This window comes from Giraffa tippelskirchi, chromosome 10 (genome assembly GCF_054371585.1).
Source record: "Giraffa tippelskirchi isolate mGirTip1 chromosome 10, T2T-mGirTip1v1.2.pri, whole genome shotgun sequence".
NCBI lineage: Eukaryota > Metazoa > Chordata > Mammalia > Artiodactyla > Giraffidae > Giraffa > Giraffa tippelskirchi.
In genome coordinates, this window is record NC_137284.1 from 100580581 (window position 1) to 100605555 (window position 24975).

At 37.0% G+C, this 24975-nt stretch overlaps 1 protein-coding gene across 1 annotated transcript in view; it reads right to left on the reverse strand.

The window, feature by feature from the left end:
* The window catches only part of FOXP2 (forkhead box P2), a 1512938-nt gene that overhangs the window by 866177 nt on the left and 621786 nt on the right, over positions 1-24975 (reverse strand). The window contains exon 4 of the mRNA XM_081537130.1: positions 14603-14705. The gene's annotated coding sequence lies outside the window, so the exon portion shown is untranslated. The remainder of the gene's footprint in view (positions 1-14602; positions 14706-24975) is intronic.

Here is a 24975-nt window from a genome sequence, read left to right on the forward strand (position 1 = left end):
GAGGTGATGGATTCCAGCTGAGTCCTTAAAATCCTAAAAGATGATGCTGTTAAAGTGCTGCAATCAATAAATCAGTAAATGTGGAAAACTCAGCAGAGACCACATGTCTGGAAAAGTTCAGTTTTCATTCGAATTCCAAAGTAACTCAATGCTAAAGAATATTCAAACTATCATACAACTGGATTCATTTCACATGCTAGCAAGATAATGTTAAAAATCCTTCAAACTAGGCTTCAGCAGTACGTGAACTGATAACTTCCATATGTACAACCTGGATGTAGAAAAGGCAGAGGAACCAGAGATCAAATTTCCAACATCTGTTGGATCATAGAAAAAGCAAGGGAATTTCAGAAAAATAGCTACTTCTGCTTCACTGACTACGCTAAAGCCTTTGACTGTGTGGATCACAAAAAATCGTGGAAAATTCTTAAAAACTGGGAATATCAGACCACTTTACCTGCCTCCTGAGAAATCTGTATGCAGGTCAAAAAGCACCAGTTAGAACTGGGCATAGAACTATGGACTGGTTCAAAATTGGAAAGGAGTATATCAAGGCTGTATATTGTCAGCCTGCTTATTTAACTTAGGTGCAGAGTACATCATGGGAAATGTCAGGCTGGATGAATCACAAGCTGGAATCAAGATTGCTGGGAGAAATATCAATAACCTCAGATATGCAGATGATTACCATTCTAATGGCAAAAAGTGAAGAGAACTAAAGAGCCTCTTGATGAGGGTGAAGGAGGAGAGTGAAAAAGCTGGCTTAAAACTCAACATTCAAAAAACTAAAAGATTATGGCATGTGGTCCCATCATTTCATGGCAAGCAGAAGGGGAAAAAGTGGGAACAGTAACAAATATTTTCTTGGGCTCCAAAATCACTGCAAATGGTGACTGCAGCCATGAAATTAAAAGATGTTTGTTCTTGGAAGAAAAGCTATGACACACTTAGACAGTGTATCAAAAAGCAGAGACATCACTTTGCTAACAAATGTCCATATAGTAAAAGCTACTGTTTTTCCAGTAGTCATGTAAGCATGTGAGAACTGTACCATAAAGAAGGCTGCATGCCAGAGAATTGATGCTTTTGAATTGTGGTACTGGAAAAGACTCTTGAGAGTCCCTTGGACTGCATGGAGATCAAACCAGGCAATCCAAAAGGAAATCAGTCCTGAATATTCTTTGGAAGGACTGAGGCTGAAGCAGAAGCTCAAGTACTTTGACCACCTGATGTGAAGAGCTGACTCATTGGAAAAGACCCTAATGCTGGGAAAGACTGAAGGCAGGAAGAGAAACGGGCGACAGAGAATGAGAGAGTTGGATGGCATCACTGACTCAATGGACATGGGTTTGAACAAACTGAGGTAGACAGTAAAGGACAGGGAAGCCTGGCATGCTACAGTCCATGGGGTTGCAAAGAGTCAGACTGGATTTAGTGATTGAACAACAACAACCCAATGTAGGGGCTTCCTCGATGACTCAGTGGGTAAAGAATCTTCCTGCAATGCAGGAGATACAGGAGGTGTGGGTTAGATCCCTGGGTCAGGAAGATCCCCTGGAGGAGGAAATGGGAACCCAATCCAGTATTCTTGCCTGAAAAGTCCCATGGACAGAGGAGCCCTGCGGGCTATGGTCCAAAGAGTCAGACATGACCGAGCACACACAGATACAATCCTGTGTAGTTTCTTCTCTTTCCCTTTGGTCTATTAACTGAAGGACGTGTTAACTCTTAAAAATAGGTTTTGAAGTATTCCAGTCATAACTGATTAACGTTGGATGTTTTCATACTGTGAAGAGCATGACTCAAATCTCTCTTTTCCCATGTTGATTTTTCTCTGTGTGCTTTTCCTTTTTTCTTTTTAACATTTTACTCTCTTAGCAATGTTAATGATACAATACAGTGTTATCAACTATATTTCTTTATTTGTTGAATGCATTTGAAAAATCGGCACAATATACTTTATAGGATCTTTGTGAGTATGAAGTAAGCCTGCCTGTGTAAATTTCTTTACATGCTGGATATATAATAGTGGTTCAATAAACAGTAGTCCTCTCTCCCAAGCACCCTTTTATATACTGTATATACACAGCCTCTACAGTATTAAATATACATTTGAATATACTTGAATGAACCATGTATTTGCCTTGATATTCTAAGGAAGAATGGCTTTCCTTGGGTAAGGTCATTATATGTCAGATATTGTCCCAGAAACCTGAGCTGCATCTCTTTAACCTTTTCCAATTAAAAAAAAAAAAATCTCTTTGGATTGCCAAAATAAACAGGGATATTTACTGGCTCTTAAGAAGTATGAGTTATCAGGTTAATTTAAGAGCTCAAGCATTTCAGAGGACATTTGTCAGGTGGATTAGAAACGTCTCTACTAACCAGAACTTATCATAGTTCTGGCTCTACTAACCTGGCTCTACTAATTAGACACTACTAGGAGTTATAAGGGGAAATTAGCAAGGTAACAATAACAGTAACAGTGAAGTTTGCTCTTCTGATGGATGCAGAAATAAATGTTCCTTCCAAAGCTGTAGGAAGCTCTGGCTGATTCTGCATTACAAAGTCTGTTGTAAGGAGACACAATACAATGCCCACTACCCACTGTGTCCTCCACAGTCATTCATCAGTTATGAAAACTGGCTCTGGGTTGATTTGGAGATTTCCTGCACAATATTTACCAAAAAAAAAAAAAAAAAAAAACTTTTGATGAAATAAATTAAAAAGTGAGGCATGTATGTTTGACTTCAGAGGATATTTATTTAGAGACAGTTATTAGCACATATTTTTAAATGATGGTGCTAATTATAAATGAATCCCTTCTCATTAAATTAGGTTCTGAGGGACCTTTACTTGAAATCTTCTAGTTAACCATCAGGCCATAGTCATCATTTTAGCCATTTCATTGATCACCATGGAATTAACCCCTCAAATTTGTCTAGATCAACGTGGATTTACATTATAAACTACAAAAGTTGGTCTACAGGTCCGACAGACATGGCAAAAAAAATGAACATTTCATAACACTGCCAATTTAGTGACCTACTTTTAGGGAAGATTAACCTATAGTGAGGATGTGAAACTAAATTAAATTCCAGTTAAATACAAATATTTTTCTTCACATACTGAGTCATCTGACTCAGACCCCGCAGGGTGCAGTGTTACCTTGCTTGATGAACTGCATAATTATTTATAGATTTTCTCAACATTAAGCTTACCCCTTATCTAACTTTACACAGGCAGTCTAGTTAGTGACTCTCAGAGAGATACCCTGCTGTATAATATGGTACCACATGGTAGGTCAGGGCCTAGCTGTCCCTTTTTCCATTCTTTGTTGATGGTTTGAAAATAACAGGACAATGACTTCATGCCACATTGGTTTTATAATTCCTAATCTAATGTCTCTACAGGGGATTCTAATTCCATATAACGTGTATAAAACAAAGAGATAAATGTTACTTATTATTGAGAATGGAGGTTCAAGGACCTATTGTGAAGCTTTGTACTTATTGATAGAATTCTAAAACTAGGCTATAAAAAAGTCAATTCTTGATGAAGCATTAATGATAAATAACAAGTCTTCAGGAGGCTAAAATACTTAACATTCAAAGACATTTGAAGAATTTGTAAGAATGTGAACTAATGGAATGCAAATTGTATTTCTCATAAAGTACATTGTTAGTTCTACAGTGAAACTAAGTGTTAATTGAGTGAAAATTTTAAGTTATTAAAAGTAATAATTTGTGTGTATTTTATTGAAGCTAATTTTTTAATTAGAAGATGCATATGATTGACTTTAGGCCATGTTTCTCTCGTTTAAGAATAAAGTAAGAGAAAAACTTCATAGAAACATACTGCTGAGAACATTTCTTGATTGTTCAGTGTAGAAACAATAAGCAAACAGAAGGAAGTGATAATAGTATCATCTAAGGGAAGGCCTCCTGAAGCCAGAGAGAATCAGATAAAGCATAGATTACATTGCCCGTTCTTTTTGTTGGCCATAAAACTACCCTACAGATAGCCTTAAGAAAATTCCTTAGGATAACTAGTATAACCAATAGTATGAGGGACAGATACCAGAATGCCAATGTACTAATTTGCAGTTAGAATTAGTGCAATCAGGTTTGACTAGACTACTTTACTGGCTTGACTAGCATATTCTCTCTTGCATAGCCAAGCTACATAAAGAAAATGAATCAAATCAGAAAGATACTATTTGAGAGTAGAATCTGAACAAAAGGAATTAATATAAATACAGAATTGTCTCATTCTAAGGTGGCATAACACACCAATCTCACAAATTAAAGGGTTTGCCAATAGAGCTAGAAATCAGTAGAGTCCACCTGTTATAATCACTTCCACCCATCTCCATTGGAGGGATAGATTTGTCATATGGATTAGAAATACCTCTTGGCTGAGGGCTGAGTTTTTTTCTACAGAGTGTTTGAGTGGGCATTGCTAATACCTGACTCTATGACTCTTTATTTTTATGCTGATCAATTGTTTTTCTGATAGACATAGTCCTTTTGAATGTGTATGAATGTGTGTATATATATGTGTGTATATTTGGATTAGAATTAAGTCCAAATGCATGGTCTATGAGCCACCCTGTTTCTTTCCAGTGATTGGATATGTGTTCTCCCATCCATTACTTGTTGCTTTTACAATTTACTTCTCCATGGACAAGTTCATTTTATTTATTTCCAAGTTCCTTGTGGGACATCTCTGTGTAAGTTCATAAACCTATTAAGAAATGTTATCATATACTTTCTTTCATCAAAAAATAAATAAATGGCCTTGGCATAAAAATTTTGACAACTAATAAAATTCTTCCTCTTCAAGTAATGAAGTCTGTTTAGTAGTGCTAAGCAAATTTCTATAATGGCTGCAAAGATTTAGTTAATGAATAATTCGAATTATCTGTGGCTAACTATCTGTTGAGTGGTTTATAGCATCTGGGCACTACCCATACAAATCCTGTATTAATCATCATATAAGCTGATTTACAGCATAAGGGAAAGGGAATTTGATGTTTGTTCCCAAGTTTAGGTTCCATATTACTACCACTCAGACCTTGTCTTGGATTGGACACTATGATATAAGCATTATAATATTATGGAAGCAAAAAATATTGAACATTTAAAAGTGGAGTTTTAATCAGTACACACACTATTGTATTTAATTGTCCACAAACTGTGCTCCTGGGATTTGTTTAGAAGTATGACTGGATAACACTTAATAAGACTGCATGACTAATGGCTTGGGTGTAGTACTTTGAATGATGTTCTGATGTTTGCTTCTAGAGGAGTAACTCTGCTTTCTAAATTCTGTTAAAAGAATCAATTTAGTTTCCAAAAACAGGACTCTAATTTAAATATTTCTTAAGACATTAGTCAGCTTCTTCACTAATAACTGATTCCTTATGGACAATATCAGCACTTTAGATGCTACCTTATGAAAACCACAATGCTGGCTGACAACAGAGAGCTTTCTAGCATCACCTGTAGTATTGTACACAAAATCCTGGACTAGGGGTTAACAGATCTTGATGTTAATCCTGACAAACTGTATGATTTCAAATTATTTAATCCTTGGCTATAAGACTCTGTTGGGTTAGACTGGGTCCCCTTCAAAATTCATATTTTGAAATCTTAAACCCCAGGACCTCAGAATATAACCATATGGGATATTGAGTTTTTACAGAGGTAATCAAGTTTAAAATGAAGTCATTAGGGTGGGCCCTAATCTGTTACAACTTGTGTCCTTATAAGAAGAGGAAATTTGGATACAGACATGCACACAAGGAAAACACTACATGAATATAAACAGTCATATAAGTTCAAGACAGAAGCCTTGATCAGATCTCTTCCTCACAACCCTCAGAAAAAACAGATCCTGCTGACAACTGGATTTCAGAACTCTAGCCTCCAAAACTTGAGACACTAAGTATCTGTTGTTTAAGTCACTCAGTTTAGTACTCTGTTCAGCAGCCCTAGCAAACTAATACAGCCTCTTAGGCCAAAAGGTGATAATGAAATCCTTCTATAACAGCATTACAAACCCTTATTTTTATCTCTTCTGTGCTAATACAATCATTATTTTAACTCTGTGCTTTCCAATCATATTTCTGAAATAAAGACCACATACAAGAAAATTATGGGAACAGGACCCTGGACAGCAGATTTAAGGGAGAGTATGTAGGAAATGGGAAGAAGAAAGAAATGGTAAATTTACATACCTTCTGCGTAAAAACTTGTTGATTAATGTTTAAGTCAAGCAAAATTAATTTAAAGGTTTGTATATTCAAAGTTTTTGTTTTGTTAGGTGTTGCCAAAATTTTTCCAGCCTTCTAGTGGAATAAATATCTGCTTTGTAAAACATTTTTAGAGTTGAAATTGTAGGGTTTTATATATGGGAGCAGATATCTTAAAGAAGGGCCTTTCTATATTTCCAGGAAAGCCTAGTCAGCTTTGCTCAGTGTTGACGTAGTACGATGCCTAAACCCTTTCTGCCTCATGCATTATATGAGGCAAATATAGTTTCTTACCTCACAAGACTGTCAGATATTTGAGGTTAAGGACTGCATCTTAAATATTTTTTCAATTCACTATATATAGCACAGGACTTGACACCTGGTATAAAGGAAAACAAAGCAAAACCAAAGAACAAAGTATACTGAGTTTGAGAATGGTTTAGGTCTTGATTTCTTCTCTTAAAATTTGCATTGGTTTTCCTCCAAAAATATTTTGCTCGAAGTGTGAAACAACATAAATCTATCAATTTATACCATTTTGGTAACAGTATAAATCACAATTTTGAGAAATATAAGTTACAATATGGTATTGTAACATACCAGCTAGACTCTCCAGAATTTCTTGGAATAATCAAAGACTATTTTTAAATACAGACATCCTTGCCACTGCTCATTTATGAGAATGTCAAGAGGAAGCCCAATTGCCAGTCAACCCCTGCCTTCGTGGGCTCATATTTGAAACCACTGTCTTCTTTCTGCAAAGCAGCCCTAACAGTCACTTTTAGCTGCCATCTGCGGATAAATGCCCACTATGGAGATGCCCTTTATCATCACCATCAGCCAGGATACTCCAAAATGAATCATGTACATACCATACCAAACACACTTTGCAAATCCATTCAGCCATTCTCCTGTGATCCAATAACCAACAGAGAAAGAAATTATTTCAATAGATAAAGATTATAACCAGAGTTTACTTAAGAAGAGAAATAGCTTTTTTCATAGCCTGTCGAGACCTTTACATTCAGTATTTTATGACAATGTACTTGGACTTTAAGAGACTCAGTTAATGTGTGATTATAACAAAACTGAAAAGATTACTGGTAACAAAAATGACTTATGGAGTAGGTTAAAGGGTAGGGTGGGGAAAGATGAGAAAGGTGGATGCTATAAATGGAAAAACAAAAACAGCAAGGCTCACAATTCACACAGATCCTTGGTATATTATTTCTTGACTGCTCAAATGAAAATTGAATTATGGGGAATTTATAGTGAAGGAAAAACCCTCCAAACTTTAGCAGCCTATATGGTAGCTTTTTAAAAAAAATTGTAAAGGGTTTTAAAACTGCAATTCCAAATTCTATGAAAAAGAGCCATTTTAGTGCTTTTAGACCCTATTATTTTAAGTTTTAACATTTTTTCCTCAACTAAGTGTGGAAGATTAAGGTAATGTAATTTGGCTTCTGGGTCAGCCTTGGCATTCTTCACTTTGCCCAGATGTATATGATTACATTTTCTATTATGTGAACCATGGAGACATATGGTATTTTCATCAAAAAGTGATGAAAGAAAATATCTTTAGGAAAGTTGAAAATATTGCCTAACTTAGGAAACAAGCTTCTGAGACTGGAGATTTTTTTCTGCTTGGCTACCTGGCAGTCTAAGTGTTGTATGTGTGTGCAGAGTGTTGAGGGATGGAGTATAGTTAGAGAACAAGCATGCACATAAATAAACCAAAAAATACATAACTCACAAAATTTGACCAAATTCTAGATTGTTTGTGATTGAGTGATACATGTAGAAATTGGTCAATTTTATTTCTGAAAAAATTTGGGAAATGGTAAAGAAACTTGCTAAAAGGTAAACCTACTTACTCATTCTCTATTGTTTCTGTACTTAAGTTTTGCTTAACTCAACAACAAAGCATAGGTGCGTGCTAAGCCGCGTCAGTTGTGTCCAATTCTTTGAGACCCTATGGACTGTAGCCAGCCAGGCTCCTCTGTCCATGGGATTCTCCAAGCAAAAACACTGGAGTGGGCTGCCATGCCCTCCTCCAGGGGACCTTCCCGACACAGAGATCAAACCTGGATCTCTTATGTCTCATGCATTGGCAGGCAGGTTCTTTACCACTAGTGCCACTTTGGTTGCCTGGGAAGCCCCACAACAAAGCATAGGATTTTGTTAATCAAGACACCTAGCTAATTAAATAAATGGGGAACAATATTAAGAATATTTTCACCACACATTCTTCTTCTTTTTTTTTTTCAATTCCCTCTACAGCCAGAAGTATTCTTTTTTTCCTAGAAGTGAAATGCAACTAAGAGTTGTATCAATGATGTAGCATCCATTTAATGAAATTGTCTGGGACGAAAGATATAATCACATTTAGTGGTAAAATACCTGCCTGCCAATGCAGGAGACATAAGAGACATGGGTTCGATCCCTGGGTTGGGAAGATCCCCTGCAGAAGGGCATGGCAACCCACTCCAGTATTCTTACCTGGAGAATCCCATGGACAGAGAAGTCTGATGGGCTACAGTTCATGGGATCGCAAGAATCAGACATGACTGAAGCGACTCAACACGCATTTAATCTTCTTTGAAAACACATTTTAAAGAATCAATACTAAACCTGTTCTTCAATGAACAGGCAGTATTAAGACATTAAATAGGAAATTTATCTTGATATGAAAGAATGGAAGAAATTCAGGATTTTTGCATTGAAATCAAGTTATTTTCCTATGAACAAGATATCCATTAAGTACAACAAGAATGTGGCTGGAGAAGTATTTATCTTAGCAGCTATAATTATGCTTTTATGCTATCTACAAATACCAAGCACATTATTTGCACTTATTTATTAAATAATTTAATTTTAAAAATCTATTTCCACTACTTTGTTATTCAGGAACCATTTCTAAGTAGGTCATTGGTCTTTCAAATGGAAATGCTTTTCTCATGTACAGACCACTCTGTTCCATTGCTCCTGAAATGATAAAACAATTAGAAACCCAGTCCAATATAAATATTAGAATGTGCATCAAAGTAGTTACTTCAGATGATGTGTTCTTAAGAATATTTTCCATCTTTTCCTTTAAACAGTTTTTTTCTTTCCTAAGAAGCAAAGTGTACAAAATAAATAACTTTTGGTAGAAAACATATGTTCCAAGAAATGTAGTAAGGGTCAAAAATCTTTCAGGAAATATGCTGATTTAAATGTAATTACTGAATAATAAAAATGATTATAATAATAGAGAAAATACAGTTCAAGAGTAAATATAAGAAGGATAAGAGAATTTAATAGTAATAAAATTACACTCAAAAAACAATAGTTATTCTCTGTGTTCATTATTTGTCTTTAATGTATTGGATTTTAGTGACAGTTCCTTCTTTACTATTTTTGCAATATGCTTTTGCTCTTGCACTCTGAAGCTGTATGTTTGAACTAATTAGTTGTTGACAGCAAGTAATGCTTATAAGTATACTTAGGTCCTCCCCTCTGGTCTTATTTATTTATATAAACTACATCTGTTTTGATATAATCATAATTTTGAAACCAATGGTTCATGATTATGGCTGATTTTTCTATTCAAATTTCCTTTTTGAACTTTGATAAAGTCCTCAGTGTCATTCTTTTGAATAACTTAAAGGCACAAAATATAAAATAGTGCAAAATATGGAAGTTTAGAAAAATCCACTCTATATATGAAAGTGGTTTGCTTTAAGGAGGAGTAGTTACAGATTTGATAGTAACATTAAAGGAATAAATTTCAAAGTACAATGATTTTCTCAATATAAAGTGAAATGGGATAGGCAGAAATATTTGCAAATTTTACTTTTTAAAATGTGTACACAAAAACTGGTTTTAGAGTGTATTTGAAATTGTTCTTTTTACCTCACTTTGCTCACTGGTTAAAACAGTATTCTAGAGATAATTTCGCAAGAAGTGTTTTCAGAATATAAATAGCTACAGTACAGAAACTTGATTATTTTCTTGGGGAATATTTTGCAAGCCCTATGAATGCAAAACTGCCTCTAATAAATATTAAATTAAATATTTATATATTAAACATTTATAAAATTAAATATATATTAATTAAATTTATGTATAATTAAATATATATTAAGCACTTAATATATATTAAATTATATATTACATGACATTTCCAAAGCAAATAGATCATTACTCAATCTAAAAGCCATTTTTAATGCTTATTATCTTCATCTCTTTATAGTGTTTGCTTTAATTTGCCAGTTCCTTCTATGTGAAATACTGGTTTCTATGACACTAGAACCCTTCTGTTTTCTTGTCACTGTCCATCGCTCCCTCTTTTGGGAAAGTCAGTGTACACAGCTCAATTCCTTTATTCCTTGGACAGCTCTGCCCATTCTGTTCCCATTACCTTAGTAATTTCTTTTCCTTCTTCTCTGACCTGTCGGTATGCACCTAAGGGTGCAAGCTTCACCCTCTTCCCTTTCATACAACTCACTATTCCTTAATAACTTCATCACTCACTTTACCAGCCTAAACTAGTAACTGCCAACTCATCTTTTATCTAGAGTACAGGATGCAAATTTTTTCTGTAAAGGCCCAGATAGTAGATAATTTAAGCTTTGCACACCATACAGTCTCTGTCACAACTACTCAACCCTACTGTTGTAGCACAAAAGCAGCCATAGGCAACATAAATGAAGGAGCACAGCCATGTTCCAATAAAACACTGGAATTTGAATTTCATGCAGTATGGAAGCCCTAACTCCTACTACCTCAGAATATAACTGTATTTGGCAATAGAATCTTTAAAGAGGTAACTAAAGTTGGGCCATTATGATGGGCCCTAATCCATTATGACTGGTGCCCTTATAAGAAGAGGAGATACAGAGAGAACAACACAGAAGGAAGACCATGTGACAACACAGGGAGAAGACAGCCATCCACAGCTTTAGGATAGAGGCCTCAGAAGAAAGCAATCCTTCCAATACCTTGTGGACACCTCAGACTTCTAGCCTCCAGAACTGTGAGAAAATAAATTTCTGTTGTTTAAGCCACCCAGTCTGTGGCACTTTGTTATAACAGTCTTATGAAACTAATATGACATATTCTTTTTAAAAAACTAATTAATTATTTTTATAGTAGGTCATTGTTGGTTATCTCTTTTAATAAAATATAGCAGTGTGTACATCACATTTCTTTTCATTTTTTTTCAACCATTTAAATTAGGCAAAACTATTTTTACATCACAGGATGTACACAAACAGATAATGGGCCAGAATGGAGCTGCAGGCTCTTGTTTGCTGACCCTTGATCTAGAGATCCTTCTTCAAGCTTCATTTTATAAAGCGGACAATTACATCTTCACCTCCTCAGATTCCTCAAACTCAGCCTGTCCTCAGGAATTTGAACTAATTTGGCTCATACTTTCTCATCTCTTTTGTTCCTTGACTGTTGAGTAGAACCGCCATCTTCTTCTTCATCTAAACCTTAAACATGGTAGTTATCCTGTATTCCTCATTTCCTTCATTTCTGACATCTAATATGGGACCAAAGCTTACTGATTCTACTTAATTTTTTTTTTGTCTATGTGATATCTTCTGTCATTTAATTTTTTGTAATGCAATACAAATTTGTCCTAACCTTTAGTCTTACTGTCCACATTCCTACCAGAGAGACTGTCTAAATCTAAATCTAATTATATTGCCCTTCCAATGAAAATCTTTTAAAGATTCTCTGTTATCTAAACCCTAAGCTTCTGAACATGATGTACATTGTTCTCCTTGTGGTCTTTCTTCATCAGATTCATTCTTTGGTATACTCCTCTTTTAACAACAGTTCAAATTAAATATTTGCCACTGCCAGGAAGGGTCATGAGGTTACTATCTCCCTGTCTTCATTTATGTTGTTCTCTTTGTAATACTTTATTTTTCCCTCTTGACTTGATGAACATTTGCCCCTCGATCATGGGAATTATTTTTCATCTTTAGCCCTTAAACAAGGCTGAGCAAAAGAGAGGCTCTTCATAACAATTAAATATGATCAAAAAAGCTGTGTGAAAGATAATAACATATATACATTTGCACGTACACATATATGTGATCTAACGTGTGTGTGCATGTGTGTGTTTATGTACATAAATATATGCACACAAGATCTCTGTTTTCTGTCTAACAGTGTTATAACAGGTGCAACAATTTTTAGAGCTGGGTTGAAGGACAATTGAGCTCCAAAGAGTTTTGATACAGAATCCCATCAGTTCAGGATGTACCCGGAAGTATCAGGGAAAATATCCTGTCCATTTCCTGCTCACTTCCTCATTTGGAGCCCATTCCAAGCATACATTGTCTTTTGATTCTAATTATGAAAGCCCTATATGCCTTTCAATGTTCCACTCAGGGATCCGAAAGCCTGTTCTGCAATTCCAAAACTTAGTAACTATTACTTTCTCTCTTGTAACATTTAATACTCCCATTTAGCACTAGCTTTTAAATGGTCTTTCTGATGTAGAGACTTGTCCTCCATTGCTTTGTAAAGTAATTTATTAAATGGTCATCTCAGCACACACCTTAGTCCCAAGCACCATGTAGGCAGCAGGTAATTGAAGCACCCAGGACAGAAATAGTCCTTTGTTTAGATCACTCTTACAGCTCTGAGAGTCTACCCTGTACTGCATACATGAATTTTAACATTTATGGGGTCAGTGAATTTTTTGAGAGTCCAGTAGATAGTATCCCTCTTCTCAGAGAAACCATGAATGTACACATAGACACACACACACACACACACACACACACACACCCCTCATGTATGCACACACAATTTTGAATATGGTTTTAGGGCTTCATCAATTCCAACTTACAAGGCTGCAAGTTTCTTTACCTACAGAAAACGTACTGCATCTTTTAATACTTAGCATGGTACCTAGCTGCTCAATAAATCTTGTCTGAAATAAACAGTATTGAACTCAAGCCCTTACTAGAAAACATTTTCTGTATTTGTATTCCATGCAGTACTTAGCACAGTGCCTTGGCCATAAAAGTAATTTAATAAATATTTGTCGAATCAAATTGAATTCTGCTTTCTTTGTATCTTGGAGAAATACCAATTACAGAGATATAGGTAGATGGGGCTAAATAAATATTTAGGATGACTCTTTCAACACTTAATCTTATTGTTTTAAAGTTCTACAGATCTGAATCCACTAATTTAAGTATATTAGTGTTAATAGATACACTCCTTTAATCTTTTTAAAGAAAGTGTTTAAATTTTAAAGCATTTAGGTAGAAAGAAAGAATTCATCTGTCCTTTTATAAATGTCACTACATTCTATTTTGAGAATAATGTGAATAAGGACCAGGTCTGAGAATTCTAAAATAAAGCATTTCTACCAGTGAAGGGAAAGTTTGAGGCACCTTTTTCTTCCACAATCAACCCAAATGTCTCACCACTTAAAACAGATTCTCTTCTGCTTGGGTAGCAATCCTGTTCTTAGCAGTTTTTGGAATAATGAACAACCCTTTTCATAATGACAGAAGTTTGAGCCTTAAAAATAAAATAAATAATTAAAAAGGAGAAGGGAGAGCTGACTGATTGAAATGACACCAAATTTTTATTTTCAATGGCATTTGCAGCTGCTAGAAGTGACACAATTTGTGTCAGTCTAGGAACGTGAGGTAACCAAACATAAGTTGTAATTGACCAAATTAAAGTCAGAAGAATTGTAATTAGTTCATTAAATAAATGATGTGGAGAATTTCCCAACTTAGCAGTGAGGGGCAAAACAACAGATCATCTGTTCAGTAGAAAACAAGGTGAAAGGGATAAAATGAGAATAAAATCCTAACTTCCCCTTCAAAGAAAGCAAAGAAGAGACAAAAGAAACATTAAAAAAGGAAGATTCAATTAGCAAGGAAGGGAGAAAGGAGAGAAATCCAAGTGGGATTCTCTATGAAGGAAAAGAACGTGATGAGAGTTTAGATCATAATCTATAAACAGCCTTTATTTTATAAATCCTTCATGTGGTGCATAGATTACACAGTAAGCCTCCCTTGTCCTTAAAATGTACAGTCTCACAGCACATTCCTTTTAAGGCAATACCAGGCACAAAGAACCAGGTCTGGAAAATGACTTGGGCCTCTCTCTTCCAAAAACCAAGAAGAAAATTGATGAGGAGAGAATCTGGGAACATGGCACAAATTGTCAGGAGAGCACAGGAGGCATAACTCTTAGTTTTGTCTATGAAATATTTCAGAGAAATAGCATGTTCTACTTCCAATTTACCAGTGTTAGGGATAATTTTAATTACCATTCTGTAATGAAACTTTCAGCAAATAACACAGAAGACCACTTTACCTGTCATTCTTCACAAACATGTCAGGTCCTGTGTTATTTGTCTCTTCTCATCCCTTTGTTCCGATTTTCAATTCTATAACATGCTAGAGGTGATGGATGGGGGCTGAGGATGGAAAAACAGAGCATATGAGAGGGTGGATATTTTACAATTAATTCTTTGATATGTTTTGTTATATTTGCAAGAACTCCTTTCCATAATATTTCCAAACGCTTGAAATAAGGAAGCAGTCTTTCAAATCCTATACCAAACATAATATTCTCTTTCAAATTTTTAGCAGGACAAAGGGTTGGCAAATGTAACTACCATCATAGTTGGCACTTCTCTAGAATATTCTTTATTGCTAGATATTATGATTTGTTTTTAAAAAGAAATGCTATTTATAAAGAGGAATTAAAATAGATTCTTACATGCCTGAGCTAGGGATGAATTGTACACATCTGCATTCTTAGTTCTCTCTTTCCATTTGGCCTGGAGAACTAGAATGGCTGTGGAAAAAGCATTCATCCATGGTTTGATGAACATAGCCAATGGATTCCCCCTCTTGTCAGACAGGTTTCAATACGTTTAAAAATCTATGCCATCTCACTCTTAGGGAGATAAATATGTCACATCTTCTTTCAGTTACTTGTCTTGAGAATCACTGTCTTCTGAAAATTTCTTCTTGCCAAAAAGATTATATAGAGTTTTGCATTTACTACTTTCATTGCAAAAGAAATGGGTAACACTTTAAGCTACCCATTTCCCTGGTAGCTCAGCTGGTAAAGAATCCACCTGTAATGCAGGAGACCTTAGTTTGATTCCTGGGTCAGGAAGTTGCCCTGAAGAAGGGATAGGCGACTTACTCTAGTATTCATGGGCTTCCCTGGTGGCTCAGATGTTCAAGAATCCGCCCGCAATGTGGGAAACCTGGGTTCAATCCCTGGGTTGGGAAGATCCCCTGGAGGAGGGCATGGAAACCCACTCCAGTATTCTTGCCTGAAGAATTCCCATGGACAGAGCGTAGAAGGCTACAGTCCATGGGGTCCAAAAAAGGCTGACAGGACTGAGCAACTAAGCACAGCACTTTTAGAATCATATATATATAATCTATACTCACCAGTACGTTTTTTTCACTCTGGATATCTCAATATCACTGAGTTTTAAAAAACGTCAGTGGAAAAATGATTTAATATAATAAACTAATGTGTGTCAGTAAGAGAAAGTGCACTTCTCCTATAGAGAGGACTATCTTCCTCCAATAGAGGACTAACTTTTCTCTTCTTCAGAATAAGAAAAGTCATTCATTTTGCCACTTTCTAAAAAAGTTCTTTCTAAATTTACTATCCCTACTTTCCTTGTCTAAATTTCTTTTGCTGACCACAAAAAAATGTTGCTTTATACATTTTCATCTTTGGAATTTGTGTCATATTTCATATGCTCTCTCTGGGAAATCTCACTCTGCACCATAATTTAAAATATTTTCTTTGTATCAGTAGCTCCAAAATCTACACTTCCAGTCTAGAACTTACTCTTTACCTTTAAAACATTCACTTTCTTGTTCAACATGTTCATAAAGAAGGTCGTTATTCCGTGAGAACCTAATCCAGACCAGCTCTCACTCTCAGTTTCCATCTCCTAATTAGCATATCACAATTGACCTGGGTATCATTTTTAACATCTTCTTCTTTTAACATCTTCTTCTCTTTCACAATTTCCTTTCATCTCTGCCTGACATAGTGGCATCCAAAAATACATCATGCTAATATATCCTGCTAATGTTTCCTCTGATAGTTCTCTCAAAGTCATCTCATCATTGCCACTCCCACTACTGGTTCTATTACAGTGTCTTACCATCTCTTGCCTGGAGTAGCTTTTGGAGATAAGAAAAATTCATCATGCCCAGTAATGACCCATATTCTAAAAATTTCAAAATATGTCTATATACCTCCCTCATTTTGCCCTGATTATTATGGTCATTATCCAGGAAGTGGTCAAGAGAAGATGATCCATTTCTGTAGAAAGTCATATCCATGATCAGTCTTTCTGAACTGTGTGGACCAGGACAAGGTGAGCGAGAAGCCTAAAGCTTCTGAAGTCAAAGTTTTATGGGACCATTCCACACTCAGCAATACCAGATGATTGTGAACAGTAGCGTGCTTGGAAGACCATCAAAACCTTGAGTATCATTCTCTTGTTCACTGGCTGTTGCATGATTTTCAAACTGCAAATGGACTGGAAAACTGAAAGCCTGATACCTATTAGTAGCCAGTTGACAGACTGGACTAGAACAGCAACATCATAATCTGCTGCTGCTGCTGCTGCTGAGTCACTTCAGTCGTGTCCGACTCTGTGCGACCCCAAAGACAGCAGCCCACCAGGCTCCGCCGTCCCCGGGATTCTCCAGGCAAGAACACTGGAGTGGGTTGCTATTTCCTTCTCCAGTGCATGAAAGGGAAAAGTGAAAGTGAAGTCGCTCAGTCGTGTCCGACTCTTAGCGACCCCATGGACTGTAGCCTACCAGGCTCCTGCGTCCATGGGATTTTCCAGGCAAGAGTACTGGAGTGGGGTGCCATTGCCTTCTCCAAGGTGTCAAAGATGGTGCAATATCACTGATAATCCTGAAGGGGGGGCTAAGGTCAGATGTAGCTAATCTGCCAGGAAGAGGTTTATAAACTGCTGGATTATAGTTTCCCAAGTGGCAGAATAAACATCTAGGCTACTTGGCAACAGCCCAAGATTCATTAAAACTGTAACTAGGTTGACCAAGGACAATAATAGCTATAGCTATGAGAACTGTCTCAAGCTCTACCCTACTAAAAGAAACAAACACAGACTCTGATTCTGGATAGTTGGCACTAAGGTAGAAAAGCCTCAACATCCCAGTGTGTATCACCAGATATCTGCTTCGCTGAATCATTCAATGAACCAGGCCTAGATATTCAGGGGAGATTCTGTGAATTCAGGGTTCCATTCAGCCAGAAGGTTTTCTTTAGGCTCCACAGATGATAGGGAGATGGGTCAATACACATTTTATGTGTCCCCCTAGCACTTCTCCAGAAGTACCTCTTCTTGATCACAAAAGTTCCCCTAGATTTTATGAACATTCACAGCACCATCACATGCAAAATCATTTCAGTTATACTTTCAGCAACAGAGGTCATGACAATACTACATTGAATTAACTCAAAGGATCTCACTTACAAGAGATCACTGTAACTTCTTTTCCCCACTGCAAACCTTGCCCAAAGCCTGTCAGTTGAATTTGGGTGTCCCTTTCCGCTCCTGGAGAAGGGAACAGTTACTGACTCCAGTATTCTTGCCTGGAGAATTCCATGGACAGAGGAGCTTAGCAGTCCATGGGGTCGCAAAGATACTACTGAGCGACTTTCACTTTCATTTCACTTCCCCCCTCGTGGGACTATATGCTTCTGCTGCTGCTGCTGCTAAGTCGCTTAAGTCGTGTCTGACTCTGTGCGACCCCATGGACTGTAGCCTACCAGGCTCCTGCATCCATGGGATTTTCCAGGCAAGAGTACTGGAGTGGGGTGCCATTGCCTTCTCCGCATTGGACTATATAGGGTAGTAATTTTTTGCCTACGCCAAACAGAGCTGTAAAAATTTGAGTCCTTATCCTCTCCAAAGCTCCCCAGGTTACTAAAGTGGGTATGTATGGACTTCAGTTCCCCTTGAGGATGGGGAAGCTTTTAGCCTTCTCCCCTAATTATCTTTCTTTTTAAAGTAGTTGAGTAAGTCTAGAGAAGGAGAGAAGGCATGTGCAGGGTGAGAGTTGAGCTAGGCTATTATATAAAGCATATCTACTTTAGATCTCCAGTGACATGGTAGCTGTTTATGGCTCAACCAAGCAAAATTCTAATGGTATTGGCCCACCAAAGACCTATATGGGGCAGAAAAGTCATCATTGCTTGCACCAATATTTCAGATTTAGGAACCCTTTGATTCAGCAGCCAAAGACAAATTACTTTGAGACTATGGCCCTGAGGAGTGCATACATTGATTGACTTGGGCTTAACTCACACAGCAGTCTTATGTTTTTTTTTTAAGGAATCTAGCTGAATCTACATTATATAGCAGTTTTTTGTTTGTTTTCCTTTAAAGGAATCTGCCTTCATCTACATCATTTGCGATCCCATTATCAAAGTAGTATATCTTAAATTCATACCCAATTTCAATATAAAGGCTGCTGCTGCTGCTGCTGCTAAGTCACTTCAGTCATGTCCGACTCTGTGCGACCCCATAGACGGGAGCCCACCAGTCTCCCCCGTCCCTGGGATTCTCCAGGCAAGAACAGTGGAGAGGGTTGCCGTTTCCTTCTCCACTGCATGAAAGTGAAAAGTGAAAGTGAAGTCGCTCAGTCTTGTCCGACTCTTAGCGACCCCATGGACGGCAGCCTACCAGGCTTCTCCGTCCGTGGGATTTTCCAGGCAAGAGTACTGGAGTGGAGTGCCATATAAAGGCTAGGGCAGTTTTCTATGGTGTCAAGGCTGACTGCAATAATTTATCTAAAAGTCTTTAGATGTATTTCTCATTCTCCAGTGGGTGAACTCTATAAACTCCACTGGAATTGTTAGCCCAATCAAGGAAGTAAGAGTCCAAAGTCTAGTCAATGCCTCACCTGTGGTTTCTCAAAGGACCTTGTCTGTTTCAGAGAAATCTCCATAAGAGGGCCCTAGCTCCCTTATTGCAGCCATGAACCACTGCAACAAACAAACAAAAAACAACAACAAAAAGACATTTTTGACCTTTTCCTGTAATCTTTGAGTGGATTTAAGTTTGACATAATAGACTGTGGGTGGGGCTGACCTGTGAGACTTCCTAGCCACTGCATTATCCTAAACAAGCAGTTAAGTCTCCTGCCTCTCATTTCTTCGTCTCTCAAGGAAACCAGCCAATATTCTAAAGTTTGTCTGAGTCCTGCTGATGCTATTTATGAATTTTCCTCTTTCGACCCAGTGCAGTGCACATTCTGTAGGTATTGGCTGAAATGGATTGGAAACACCTGCCTATTCAGGATGACTCTTAAGTGTTGTTGTCTGGGTGACAGTGGGGCAGACCTGAGACTGATTGCTGGATTGTCCAGGAATCCTCACCCTCTGCCTTCAAAGAAGAGCTAGCAACAACAAGGGTACTAATCACACATCTGTTTCTGAAACTGCCTCCTGGTACTTGGCCCACAACCACCTCCCTGACACTTTCTCATTCATAAGTAATAAAACAGAATACCATTTACTGAAAGGCTGGCCATGCAATTTGGTCTGTATGTTTATTACTGATTCCTATGGACCTCCTCAAATACCATTAATTGCCCTGGAGGCACTAATTTTTTCTCTTCCAGAAAGCATATCTTTGTCATTATCCTATATTTACCACCAAACTCTCAAGAACTGTGAAGGGTCTGAGCTTTACTTTACAGGGCAGATAACAAGTTAACTGGACACAGTTTTATGGATGCTAGCAGTAGATGTGAGACTCCTTTTTCAATGTCAAAGGACTTCATTACTCATAGCACAGAAACCAGCATGAAAGTCAGCATACATTATGCATAGTCTCTGAGCCCAAGTTCTCACAAGAGGGCCAGATGATAATTGCACATGCAGTAGGTTGCACTCCAGAAGATAAACTGAATGTGGGAACCCAAATCTTTTATAATGGGCAGTAATCATGCCTGACATTGCCCTGGAGAGAGATATTATTTTTATTACACCAGACAGGAAGCAAATCTCCCTCTTCCTCTGGAGGGAGATACCAACTCTATCTTCTAAAACTGTTTTCTGTGCAAACATTCTTAAAAAGATAATCTAGAACAAAGGATTCTTCTTCCAAGACATGCCAAAACATGAAAGACCCAGAGAGATTCTTTGTTACTTTCCTCTCTACACACTACAGTACAGCCCAGGAACCAGGGGCCAGATTCCAGGATTTGAACATTTAGATCTCTCATTTCACCACAGTTAACATAGCACTTAGATTTTAAACCCTTCCTTTGAGAGTTCCTGTTATATTGGGACATGTCCCAGTTCAAAAATCAAAGCATTCAAAGCAAAGTTATTTTGCACAAACTAATTTCTTATTCACTTTTCTAGTTTTCTTACTTTCTCTTTACACTCCTACCCTTATCGTGGAAAATATTTCTTACTTGATAGATGACATTCCTAAATTTTAAATACTATTTTAATAAATGAAATAGATTTTATTTTATTAAATTTATACCCAGTATGTTTAGAATATGACTAAGAAAAAAATCTACTTTATTCTGGACAGGTATTTTAAAACCTAGAAAAGTATAGGCAGTACTCAAAGATGGAGATGATATTGTTAAGGTTATGAGCAAACACAGATTTACACTCTTCATACGATTTAGTATTTGCTATTTCCCCTCAAATCTGAGAACTGCATTACAGAATGAAGTGGAGGAGGGAGGAATCCCCCTCATATTTCATTTATTTGATTAAGTTTTTACAGAGATAGGATTTCAATTCAATAATTCTAAGATATGTTGTTTTAGTCCCTTACCTTAATACCCTCAGTCAGGTTCTATATAAGATGTTTATACAAAGAGAAGATGGAAAACCAGGGTTTTGGTATAAGATCAGAGTAAATGTTAGAATATCTATAGAAGAATATACTAATGGCTCAAATTAATTCATTTCAACAGGATGTACTTAAACTGAGTCTAGCTCAGTCAGAGAAAAATATGAGAAGTCCAAAATATATGCACATATCTAGCAGTGCATGACACAAAAAATTCTTTATAAAATAAAGAACTGAAGAAAAGTCTCCCTTCATCATCCTAAAATTATATTGTATTGTAATTTAGAGAATTAAAAACAAATCCAAATGAGCTAATATAAATCACTTATCTTTTGTCAGACTACCTATGAATAAGCTGCCCATTTACAGATTAAAAATGATCTAGAATAATCTTTTTTGCTACTCTCTTTTTAATTAAGTGTAACCACTTCTGAGATGTATAGATGACTTTGGAAATACTTAATATATCTTTAATGATGAGGCATCTCAGCACTTACTGACAGTGAGATGGAAGGTATTACATTTTACAACATAAAACTTGCTTTCTATTCCAGAATTCAAGTAATATGATAAATAAGGCCTATGGCATGTCCTTTAAAGACACAAGGATAGAAAGTCATGTCATTTGCTTCTAACTTTAATTATTCTGGTGAGCAATAATTTTCCAGCTCCTTGTCAAAGAAGGGAAGAATGGTAAACTAAGTTCTAACGTACATATCCACCCAAGATCAGAATTCTTTAGCATTCATGTAGAAACCACTGGATCATCAGAGAGTTTACCTACATTCCATGGAAAAAACTACTCAAACTCATGTCTGGATTACACAGGTGATCCCATCTGTTAGCTCTTTGAAATCCTTTCTGGTCTCTGGCCTTGTTGTTGTTCAGTTGCTAAGTCATGTCTGACTATTTGCAGCTCTACCGACAGCAGCATACCAGGCTTCCCTATCCTTAACTATGTTCCAGAGTTTGCTCAGATTCATGTCCACTGAGTCACTGATGTTATCTAATGACCTTTTCCTCTGCTGCCCTCTTCTCCTTTTGCCTTCTGTCTTTCACAGCATCGGGGTCTTTTCCAGTGAGTCAGCTCTTAGCATCAGGTGGCCAAGGTATTAGAGCTTCAGCTTCAGAAATAGTCCTTCCAATGAATATTCAAGGTTGATTTCCTTCAGGATTGACTGGTTTGATCTTCTGGCAGTCCACGTCTCTGGGGTTATTTGTTCTCTATTTTCAATGAGTCTTCTGGCAAGAGAGCAGTAGTCAAGGCGAACTGTGAATCAGTGTTACCAACTTGTTTGTGATGCTTTCTCACCTGGCTCTCTGCAGAGGTCTAATAACAAGAGGAGGTGCTACTGGTCTGTTAATAATTAATAGCACCCAGTGCAAATGAAGCTCTTCTGTCATAGGGCTTGATCAGTAAGGTCACGTTACAACAGGGGCTGCAGGTTCAATAAGCGTAAGTGGTATTTGCATATGTCAGAACAGACCATGCATGCTAACAGCACAAACACTTCACATCTGCTTCTGTTTACTCCCTTGCTAACACCCCAAAGTACAGAAGTCCTGTGTTAATTGCTCAGTTACATACTGACTGTTGATGTGTTCTCCACAGAGCTTTTCCTAAGTGCACTGTTGCAAATAAACTGCTAATGACTTTGCTTATTCCAGGCACTCTTTCAAGGAAATCTACAACAGACACACACACACACACACACACACACACACACACACACACACACACACACAAAGATTAATGATTCCTCTATTTAGCAATGTGTCTTGTGACTAGGTTTGCATAAAAGCAGTATCAATTAAGTAGCAATTATCTGCAAAGTGGGAAAAAAAGAGGGAAGATATAAATAAGCAATGAGTATGATGCTGAAATCTCTGAGAATAACTAAAATTGAACTCTGAGGCAAGGGCACAGACTAGTGAACATTTTTTCCCTATATTCTCTTATACCTGAAACCCACAAAGCCTCTGTGAAATCCAAAACAAGTATAGGCACTTAAGTTCTTAAGTGATTTTTTTATACTTTATTTTCAAGGCGACCACTATTTTGAAAGAGCAAAGAAACAAGGGAAAACAGAGTTGTATCTAAACACTACTAATAAGAGACAGTTTAGAAAAAGAGAGAGAGAGAAAGACAGGAATGATTGTTCCTATAAATGTTTATTCTGTGAAAGGACTCAACTAAAAGATATTATATTTTCTATGTGTCTTAGTAACAGAAGTCAGCACTGTGTTCCAATTTATCCCTCTATTTTTGTCAAGCAATGTACCTCATAAGACTTATGTGGAAAACTCTACATCATTTGCCAATAAAGAAAAAGAACAAATGGGGTTATGAGTCAATGCAAAGTGTAAAAGATCAATTTTTCTTTACTAACTTCGGCTTGTAACAGCCAGTTAGGTTCTCTCAGCTCTGGATCCCCTCAGGAGATAATCAGAAAGGCAGAGACCATGGTGGCATCCTTTTGGTGTTGGTCCTTATCAACGAGGATGGTTTTGACCTCAGTCTCTTCCATTAACAACAAAGGACTGGACAGAATACGAATTAGTGAATTAGGTAAATGTTTTAAGGTTTCTTCAGAGGATCTGGAGCCCAGTAATTCCTTTGATTAGTCAGGGCTCAATGACTATTATAGGTCAAAAGTGTGGGGATTTTTTTTTTTTCTTACTTATAATGATCATACTTTCCTGATTCTAAATGATGACATTTAGTTTGACAAAATACATGGAGAAAGACAATTATAAGTGTGCAATGTATTGGCCAGAATACCATCAGGCTAATACAATAAAAAGACCCCACAAAACAGAAGTTAACACAACAAGGAAGACTGTTTCACTGTAATATTCCAATCCAGAGCTCCTGGCTGTTGAGTTGCTCTATCTCATTCGGTAAGTCATGGACTTTGGGGGCCAAGAATGTGCATCACCCAGATTTTCTTAAAGAAAACCTTCTGTAAAACTAGCTGCTGCATGTTCAGATCTTCCAAGACATTCTTGTTGAGGCCATACTAGCTCCTAGACTACTTCCAGCCAAAGACTAAGTGTGGCAGGGTTGTCAGAGTCAGACCATTTTTGCCTGATGCAAGACTTTCTCGTGGTAAATTTTGTTTAAGGAGTCCACATTGGCTGGGCTGACACTTCTCAGAGATGCTTTTCAGTCTGGAACATACCCTGCCCATCCTTATTCCCTCCTGCCCTCCTTCCACAGGTGTCAGAATTGCACTGAGGCCCAAAGGCTCTCCCCACTTCTTCTTCCCCCTCTCCACTTATATTAATACCTTTCACATATATTCCCTCCAATATTTGCCATAAGTTCAAGCTCATTTAGATGCATTATTTTCTTGCAACTGAAAAGTTTTAAACACCTGCAAATACCCATTCTCTTATCTGAAACCCTTTGGACCAAACGGTTTTTTGAATTTATAATGTGCTACATCTACCTTGTATTATATACTGACCCCATTTGGAGTATTATGGGGAGACTATGCAGTGAAATCCAAACACACACACCAAGTGCGATAAGTAGAGGCTATAGATGATCTCACATAGATACAGGTCATGTTTTTTTTTTGCCAATAAATAAGTCTAGATCAGAATGGAAATGGTCTCTAAATAAATTATAAGACAAAAGATGTTTGATTTTCAGAGCTTGAAAAAAGGTGTTTGGATTTCAGAATTGTGAACCTATATCTTTTGTACTATTGTTAAGAGTTATTTTACTCTCAGATTCATAATTTCTTCCACCTTACTTTATTGAGCTATTAGAATCCAACCCAATACTCCTCAAGCTTCAACATCAACAAAGATCTCCTGGGGGCAATTTTCAATTTTC